Source organism: Carlito syrichta, unplaced genomic scaffold, assembly GCF_000164805.1.
Source record: "Carlito syrichta isolate Samal-C Ts95f unplaced genomic scaffold, Tarsius_syrichta-2.0.1 Scaffold303370, whole genome shotgun sequence".
NCBI lineage: Eukaryota > Metazoa > Chordata > Mammalia > Primates > Tarsiidae > Carlito > Carlito syrichta.
Genome location: NW_007247466.1, coordinates 363,263 through 370,801, shown reverse-complemented (window position 1 = coordinate 370,801; position 7,539 = coordinate 363,263).

Below are 7,539 nucleotides of genomic sequence, written 5' to 3'. Positions count from 1 at the left end.
GGCAAAGAGGACTTTGCAGGTATGATTAAATTAAGCATCATAAGATAGGGAGATCATCCTAGGTTACCTGGTGGGTTCAGTATCATCCCAAGAGTTCTTATAAGAGGGAGGAAAGTGGGTCAAAGACAGAAAAAGGTGACATGATGATGGAAGCAGAGGTCAGAGAGAGAGACAGAGGTTTGAAGATACTACTCTGCTGTCTTTGAATATGGTGAAAGGGACCATGAGTCAAAGAATGCAGGCAGCCTCTAGAAACTGGAAAATAAGGAAACAGACACTCCCCTAGAACCTCCAGAAGGAACGCAGCCCTGCTGATCTACTTGAGATGTTTGGCCCCCACAACTGTAAGATAATTGTTGTTTTAAGCCACTTAGGTTTAAGATAATTTGTTACAGCAGCAATAGGAAACCAATACAGAAGACATCCCTCAAATTTACATGGATGATCTAAATTTCCTTACTTGAAGTGAAAAGAATCACCCTGGTTGTCCATTCCAGATCTGTGCCTAGCAGGACCCTCGGGTCTACAACAGGTATATGAACGCACAGGTTTTACTTATGCTAAGAGTAAGATTTAATATATAAAAATATTTAAGGAAGTCAGCTGGGTATGGTGACTCATACCTGTAATCCCAGCACTTTGGGAGACAGAAGCAAGAGGACTGACTGAACCCATGGATTCGAGACCAGCCTGGGCAATGTGGCAAGACCTTGTCTCTATAATAAATCAAAAAATTTGGTGGTGGTGCATGTCTGTAGTTCCAGCTACTCAGAAGGCTGAGATGGAAGGACCACCTGAGCCCAGGAGGTCGAGGCTGTGGTGGCCATGATCATGCCACTGCCCTCCAGTCTGGGTGACAGAGTGAGACTCCGACTCAAACAAAACAAAACACGACAAAACAAAAAAACGTATGGAAGTCAGAACCATTGTATTAAGATTTTTGTGTCGAAGAATATGTGAAAATGTGATAGCTTATATAGGATTGTTATGATTTTCAAAAATTTGAACTATTAGATTGGCAGCTTATAATGCCAATTTAAAACATGTCATTGAGTACTTGATTTAGATTTGTGATTTTAAGTCAAAACCATACTAAGTTAATTTTCTATCTTGAAATTTAAAAAAATGTAAAATTACACAGTCCATTGATTTATATAACATTTGTGTTTTTGTATTTATAAAAATCATTTAATTACCCTGAAAGGTTTGCTGAGTCAGATCATTGAAGGATGTAAGACAGAAATAAAATCCACTCAATGTATAAATGCTGTATAAAGTACTTCAAGTCTTTTAATTAAATTATGAACGAGGCAAGCATTAGTAAAGAGGTTTTTTAAAAGTATTTGATAAGAGCCAGGCTGATAGATAAACAAAACAATACAAATTGTAAATTGAACTCAAAAGCTTAAGGATCAATTAGGTTTTTGAAACTGTACATGTAATAGATTGAATATCGATTGTCTTTTCTACACACAATACCATGCTCGGCCACACTGTGATTCTTCATGTCAGTGGCGTGTAAGGCATTTCATCCCAATTCCAAACCAACTGGCAGGAAACAAATTACAAAGGAAGATGTACATTTCCATGAAAACTTACATTTTTTTCCCTTCTTTCCCATTGCAATTGGATGCCTTACTTATCAGCACTTTGAATATTTCAGGTGTTGTTTTTTTTTTTTTTTTTTTGTCCTTATCAGATAAATTTTTTTGTCCTTATCAGATATCAGATAATGTTCTAAAACCAGCTAGATTACCTACCTGGTAGACAAAGCACTTGCTTAAGGCCACAGCAAAGATGGCCTTCAGGGATTTAAAAAAAACCCAAAAAACAGTATCTGATATCTAAAAGAAAAAATAGTCTTCATGGAAAAATACTAAGTTCCTGGTCTGGAGTTAATTTTAATTTTGAGGTGCATGTTTGAGGGGGAGCGGCACCATCTTTTTAGGGCTTAGGACCTCTAAGGGTCATAAGCACATCTTGCACAATCACCTCTAAAATAAGCAAATTGCTCACTTTGGCAGCACATATACTAAAACTGGAACAATGCAAACATATACTAAAATTGGAACATGGCCCCTGAGCAAGGATGACACACAGATCCATAAAGTCTGCCATATAAAAAAACATTTAAAAATAAACAAAATAAAATAAGCAGAAAGACAGTGCTATGGCCCAGATGTGAGACAAAAATGACAGAGCAAGGCCTCTCCCGCCATCTGTTGGTGACAGGTGGTTTTCCACGCCCACTGAAGTTGGTGGCAAGTTTGACAGCGACCTGCAGCTTTGATCATAGCTGTAAAGTTTGGAAAGAAGAAATTTCTGACCACTCTGTTTAAAACAGCAACACGTCACCCCATGGCACCAGGCACTTCCTGTTCCTCTTCCCTACTTCTCTCTCTCTTGAGTTCTTGCCTTCTGACACACTAGGTTTTGCTTGCCATGTATTGCCTCCGTACCAACTGGAGGATGAAGAATCAACATGCCAAGGTGAAGGGAACACTGGCATGCATGCCAGCTCTGGGGTATGGAAGTGCTTGGTGCTCAGGGAATGGAAAAGATTTATCCCTGGAAAGGAATTGCAAGGTGATTTTCTTGTGGATTTGCTTATTTTTTTCTCTCGTCCATCACCACCAAAATGTAAGCTTCAAAGGGCAAGAGACTTTTTAGGTTTTATTCACTGTTATGGCAGAAGCAGCTAATTTCCCCAGTAACCATTCTCCCTTTCCTCCTTTTAGTAATGAACCGCCCACTTCCACTTAGTTTCAGCTGGGCACATGTTTGCCAAGTAGAGAGTACATTTTCCAGCTTCGCTTGTATCTAGGTATGGCTATGCAGCTAAGTAATTGCCAAGAAGTTGTCAATAAGTTATGCTTTTACTTCTGTCTTGCCTTCAATTACTTCCTTCATGCAGGCTGGACACAGACATGACCAGGATGAGCTATACAAGAACAATACCTTTGATAACAGACAACATACAAAACAGAAGGACTCTGTCTTCTGAGGATGTGTGGAGTGGTGTTGCCCACCAGGGCTGCAGTGCCTGCTACCTCTGGACGGCAAGTAAGAAACAAATGTCCACCTCATTTGGAGGGTCTCTTTGTTACAGCCTCTGTTATGGAGTGAATTGTGTCCCTATCCCCAAATTCATATATTAAATCTCTAACCCCTAAAATGACTGTATGGGGATATTCTATGGAGGGACTTTCAAAAGGTAATGAAGGTTGAATGAGGCCATACGGGTGGGTCCTAATCTGTTAGGACTGGTGTTCTTGTAAGAAGAGGAAAAGACACCAGAGACAGCTCATTCTCTGCACCCATAAACAGAGGACACAGTGAAAAGAGGTCTGTCTATAAGCCAGGAAGAGACTCCTCTCCAGAAACCAATCCTGATGGCACCTTGATCTTGGACTCCAGAACTGTGCAATAATACATTTCTGCTGTTCATGCCACCAAGTCTATGACATTCTGCTATGGCAGTCATAGCAAACTCATACAGTCTCTTAGCTTTGACCCTAGTTGATATTACTGCTGCCCGCCAGGGCCTAGAACAGTACCTGGACATTAGTAGATCTGCAATAAATATCACTAAATGAATACACGAGTAGAATGCAAAGGCAATATTTAATTTGTACAGTGCTATATAAATGTCAAGGATTACTGGACTCTTATAAATTGTATCTAGTTATCCATCTACCTATTCATCTTCTTATCACCGTGGTTGTGCTTACAACCAAAATAAGACCTCATCTTTGAACCTTTACTGGTGCCTTCTCTCCCACAGCTCATCCCTAACCTATCAGTCGTCAGTTCCTGTCCGTTTTGCCATTTATATCACTCTAATCTTTTACCATCACAATGACCACAACTCTAGGTTCCATTGATCTCTTCCTTACTCTGTGATAACTGCTTCTAAAACCTTTCCCTCTTCAGTGTCTATGCTTGACCTGTTACAGAGACTAATTGCCTCTCTCAGATCCCTTTTGCCTTTTTTCCTAGAAAGAGATACTTTATTTTACTCCATATGGCAATATACTGTGTGAGAAACACCCCATTTCCCCACTGCTCCTCCAGCCTAGTTGTGGCCATATGACTAACTCCTAGAAAAGGAGATGTAAGTGAAGTTTATTGGATAAGGTTTCTGGGAATATCTTTTTTTGTTGTTGTTAAGTCACTCTATCATCTAGGCTGGAGTGCAGTGGCATGATCACAGCTCACTGCAGCCTCAACGTCCTGGGCTCAGGTGATCCTTCCGCCTCAGCTTCCCTGTCCCCAATAGCTGGGACACAAGCATGTATCATCAAGCCACACTAATTTTTTTTTTTAATTTGTATAGTTGAAGTCTTGCTATATTTTTCAGGCTCCTGGGCTCAATTGATCCTCCTGCCTCAGCCTCCCAAAGTGCTGGGATTACAGGTGTGAGCCACTGTGCCCCTCCTGGAAAACCCCTTTAAAATAAGAATAGAGAGCTGAGACTAGGCCACTTTTTAACCCTTTCTCCACTTCTTTTATTCCTGCTCCCTGAACTTTGGGAGAGACTGCTGGAGCTTTAGCAGCCATATTAAAAATGGAGGAATGGAAAGAGAAAGCGCTTAGAGAAAGAAACCCTATCCTTGACGATTTTGTGGAGCTGCTATACCAGCCCAGGACTGCCTACCTCCAGGCTTCTTTTACATTAACAATGAAATATACTTTTTAATATGCAAGCTATTGCACTCAATTCTCTGTAATTGAATACAATTCCTAACTGTCACAGAACTTATACTTTCACGGCTGTCAGCCTAAGCTTGATGATGTACATTTCGAGGGCAGCTATTTTGCCACCACTATGCAGAGCTTAAAAGGTTATGAGAAAACACTTTATCCTGTAAGTTTGAGGACTATCAATAGCCTAATTTTGTAGATGACAAAACAAAGGCTCAGGATCATGCAGTTAGTAGACACCAAGGAAAAGAATAGAACTGAGGTCTCAAATGATGCTGCGTGATCACAAAGGGTGGAACAATGGAAATTTACAGTGATACTTGCTGCCTTTGCATGGCTCCACCTCATCTCCCCTTTTCTGGTAACACAACCCTTCTTCTCTTCTTAGAGTCATTTATTTTTCAACTGACACTGTCAGTCACCTGACTCTAGGTGGGCACAGGCACATGATCCCAACCCCCTGGCATTGTGATTGGTCCAGAAGTGGCTGTGCCACCCAATCAGATTCAGAGGGTTTTTTTGTTGTTTTGGATTTTTTTTTTTTGAGTTGGAGTCTGTCACCCAGGCTGGAGTGCAGTGGCACACTCACGGCCACCCCAGCGTCGACCTGCTGGGCTCAAGCGACCCTTCTGCCTCAGCCTTCCAAGTAGCCAGAACTACAGGCACGTGCCACCACATCCGGCTAATTTTTGATTTATTGTAGAGATGAGGTCTCACCGAGTTGGCTGGGCTGGTCTCGAACCCGTGGGCTCAGGCAATCCACTCGCTTTGGCCTCCCAAAGTACTGGGATTATAGGCTGAGCCACTGAGCCCAACCCAGAATTCTTGTGGGGCCTGTTACTTACTACTGTGTGTGAACATGAGCCTATTTGCAACGCTAAGATTGTCTCCTTATCCATATAATGAAGGTTAGTCTATCACCTGCTCTATCTGGTGGTTGTGAGGATGAGAGGGAACAATTGTAAGTAAAGGGCCTAGCATATGGTGATGCTCAGTTACCATTAGCTGCTGATAGACTTGGATAGGAAGCTCTCATTTTCCGTTGGACACCATCAGTCAATAGGGTAGGAACCACTGCTCCATAAAAGTAACAATTCAGCCCCCAAGCCCCACTTAAATCTCATGTTTTGTTTGCTAGTTTGCGTCCCATGGACAAGAGGTATATGTCCCCAATTTCCAGGAGAAACTTCAACTGACTTGGGTGATGAAAAGAAAGACCTCGTGGGCAATCCCCATCCCTTACCTGTCCCTAGAATTGTAACCATAATTGATGAAATTATAATAAAAATTTGTATTTCTTTCCTATCTGACAATTTAAAGAGCTAGACATTTCAACTTGAATCAAGAGCCCAGAAACCATGTGAAACGTAAATGGTCTGGATGTGGTCATGGTATTTATTCATAATATATTTTCACAATGTATTAATAATGGAGAATAACACTTATTCATACACTGAGTATAACTTTTCCTGGAGCACTCTGGAGTTTGCCTGGAGTTGAAGAATGCTGCCAGGTTTTTCCTAATCTCTTTGGTTTTTGGAAGTGGGTCAGGTTTCTCAAACCAACTGTCTTCCATGGGCCATTGGTGAAGGCTTCCCTTCATGCAGTTGGAAGGGCAGAAAAACCATGGCTTCAACACTTCCCTTTTCAGAAGAAGAAACAAAAAATGGATTAATGGAAGGCCAGAAAGACTCAGGCATCTTGTACTCCACAGTTCAATTCTCTACTCAAGTGCTAATTATTACAGCAGCCATGAACACTGGCAGGGTGTTAGGCTCACGATCTGAAGAGGAGTCATGTCGCCAGCCAATGTTTTCATGCAAAAAGCAATCTGGATGATGCAGATTCTGGTTCTGAACTTCTCCATGTGTGTGCTGGTGTGCTGGAGGTCACTCCTATTCTATGCATCCTCTGTCTTGCAACTGGTAAACTGGGAAGGCATTTTAGAATATCTTGGCAAAATGGTGAGAGGACCTCATGCTCCCAATATCACTCTGAAATGAAGCTGCTTGGGGGACTCTCTATTTGATTGTAGAGAGATCAAGGCACCATGGAGGGAATCAAAGCATATTAACAACAATAACAAAAAGAATAAAGTTCAACACTCTTCCAAAAAGGCATGTCCGGAAATAAGGGTAAATAGCTGGTCTTATTTCATCCAAGCAATTCTGTCCATTGGATTCTGTCCTTCTATTCCTCCCTTTTATTAAAAGTGTTTACATTTCTGAGTCTGAAGATCACTTAAATACATACAATATTAGCACCAAGGCAGCATATTTTTTTCCCAGAGATCACATGAAACTGAATACTTTACATAATTAATAGCTGGTACAATCTGTGATACCACTAACTTACTTATTGGCTAATGATGCTTTCCTAGAAACGCCAAAAATATCCTTATACGACTTTCATAGCACCTTGATGACAGCTAGGTTGTTTTAAAAAACAAATTTCAATTTTAAAAAAAGTAACAATAAAACATTTACAGATAAAAAGTAAACAATAGTGTACCGTGATAATGAAGGATCACTTTTGTCATAGCACTACATATAATGTAGAGTACGTAAAATGCAGTGGTCTGACTGCAAGGGACAAAATAATGCAAAGGCAGTCATAATAGAATCATTTTACGTACAAAAATATTACATCACAATAAATAATTTCATACATAAATATTAAACTTTACATCATTAGGATATTCCACATATATACATACACATATATATGTATGTGTATATATGTATATATATGTATATGTACACACATTTATACACACAATCATACAAGTTCCCTCTCTCCTTCTTCCTCTCTCTCTCTCTCTCTCTCTCTCTCTCT